General features: G+C 32.8%; 1 pseudogene; it reads left to right on the top strand.

Annotated features, from left to right (window-relative positions):
• The first annotated feature begins 693 nt into the window (after positions 1–693).
• On the top strand, positions 694–1,912 carry LOC146724118 (uncharacterized; annotated as a pseudogene).
• Positions 1,913–2,729: the final 817 nt, after the last annotated feature.

Here is a 2,729-nt window from a genome sequence, read left to right as displayed (position 1 = left end):
GACGAAGAAGAGGAAGAAATATCGAGGGATGAATTCGTAAGGCAATTAAGGAAATTGAAAAAAGAAAAAGCACCAGGAGAGAATGGGATAGAGAACGAAGCGTGGAGATTGATGTCTGAAGAGGTAGGAGAGGCGTTTCTGAGATTAATAAATAGGATATGGAATAAGGGAGAAATTCCAGAGGAATGGAACAGAGGACTAATCAGCCCAATATATAAGAAAGGAGAGAAAGGAGAGGTGAAAAACTACAGGAGAGTAACACTGATGGACACGGCATACAAGATATACGCGAACATATTAAATGAGAAATTAAAGAAGGAAATAGAAAAGAAGCTGGAGGAAGGATAGTTTGGATTTAGAAAAAAAAGAGGAACGACAGATGCAATATACGTATTGAACTATATAGTGAATAAAGAATTATCAAAGAAGAAGGGAAATATATTTGCATTTTTCGCGGACCTCAAAGAAGCGTTTGACAAAGTAGATAGGATTAAGTTAGGAGAGATGCTGAAAAGAGCAGGAATAGGAGAAAGATTGAGAAAGTGGATTATGGAAACTTACAAAGAAACGAAGAATACGGTGAAAATAGGAGAAAGAAAATCGGAGGAGTTCTGGACAAGCACAGGAGTTAGACAAGGATTCCCTATGAGCCCTACTCTCTTTAATATATATATTATGGATTTGGAGGCAGAAATGAGGAAGGAACAGACTGGAGGGATAGTAGTGGGCAAAGAAAAGTTTTGGACGATTACGTACGCGGATAATATTGTTCTGGTAGCACAAAGTGAGCAGGAATTGAAAGGAATGATAAAACGATTTAAAAAATATATAGAAAAGAAGGACTTGAGCCCAGAAAAATCGAAGGTGTTGGTATTTGAGAGAGGAAGGGAACGAGTAGGGAAAAGAGATTGGAGATGTGGAGAAGAAGCCATAGAAGAAGTAAAGGAAATGAGGTATTTAGGATACATTATGCAAAAGAACGGAGGAGCAAAGAAACATATAATGGAAAGAATAAAAAGAGCAACGATAGCGATGAAAATGACGTGGAGCATCGGAGAAAGATTATTCAGAGATGATTACACAAGAAGAATGAAGATGTTTAACGCATTGGTAGGAAGCATAGCATTATACGGAGCAGAAATATGGGGTTGGAACAAGGAAGAAAGACTGGATGGGATAAAGAGAAAATATGTAAAATGGATTCTAAAACTATATAAAAGGACACCGAATTATATCATAAAGGAAAAAACGAAAATGAGGGAATTAAGGATGAAAGCTATGATGAGAGCCATTAAGTATGAAGAAACAGCGAGGAATACGGAAAAGAAACTTGTAGTAGAATGCATAAAAGAACTTGAAAAAGAGGTAAGAAGTAGGGAGAAAAGCAAATGGGAAAAAAGGAGAAAAGAAGTGTTGGAAGAGACCGAAATAAGCAAGGAAGAATTGAAGGAAAAGAGAAAAAAGAAACAAAGAAGATAGTACAGGAAATAATGAAAGGAATAGCAAGAAAAGAAGAGCAAATAAGAAGAAAGAGGATAGATGAATCTAAGTATAATGAAATATATAAAAATATAATAACAGAGAAGAAACACCAACATATTTGAGAGGAAAAAGAAACAAGAAAGAAAGGAATATGATAGCGAGATACAGATGCGGGGACGAAACAAAAGGGAGTCAGCACTGGTTGGAGGAGGCAGAAAGGAGATGCAGAATATGCGGAGAAGGAATAGAAAATATGTTACATATTTTGAAAGAATGCGAAGAGACAAAGGACGAAATAACGTTAGAAGAATTTTTGAAAAAAGATGGAAAAGGAAGAGATGTAATGAAGAGGATAGACAGAATAAAAGAAGAAAAGAGACTGGAGGAGAAGGGAAAGGAAATGGAAGGAAAAGCTAAAGCCAAAGAATAAGAAGTTTATAGTTAATTCCAGAGTTTAGTTAACTTTAAAGTTTTAGAGATTATTCCAGAGTTTATTCCAGATTTGATTTGATTTGATTGAATATTATATTACATTAGTAGAGATTAGATTTTAAAATTTTGTTTTTTTGAGTTTGTGATTTTTGATTTAGAATAGTTTTGTGAACAAATTATTTATTGCAAAATTAATACCTAATCAAAACATCACATACCAATGCTCAAGCTCGTATGACAATAAAAACAATGATAAATTATTAAATTAAGGCCATGTGTAACGAGCAATACGATATTATTTTATTATTGAGAAGAAAATTCTTAATTTGAAATAATGATTATACAAACGTTTCGAGCTCTACTTGCTCCTCTTCAGTGCGCAAAAAAATAGTGATAATAAATAACGATAATAAATAAATACATAAAATTCTAATAAAAAATCCGCAATACATAGTCAATATAAGTTATATAGTTGAGTCATAGTTAAAACGCAAAATATATTTACAATGAATTGAGACCATTAAAATAGTTCAACAAAGTAAGAACCCAATTAGAAGCAGAATGATTCGTCCGGTTATTTATAAAATATATTAGAATTATTAATAAAAACTTGGAGTGACACTTATACATTACTCCAAATGAACCACTTATCGTTATTTGACGAAAGTCCCTCGATCTGGCAATGATTATGTTCATCCTCTCCAAATTATTTGATATTTGTTAACTGAATTTAAAGAATTTATTCAATTGTAAAATAGGATTCCACTAATGTGTATGTGAAAAAAAGATTAAAAATTATAAATTAAACTAACTAC

Source organism: Nylanderia fulva, unplaced genomic scaffold (assembly GCF_048542155.1).
Source record: "Nylanderia fulva isolate GAGA-0341 unplaced genomic scaffold, ASM4854215v1 Scaffold149, whole genome shotgun sequence".
In the NCBI taxonomy this organism is placed as follows: Eukaryota; Metazoa; Arthropoda; class Insecta; order Hymenoptera; family Formicidae; genus Nylanderia; species Nylanderia fulva.
This window is presented reverse-complemented; position numbering and strand designations above follow the sequence as displayed.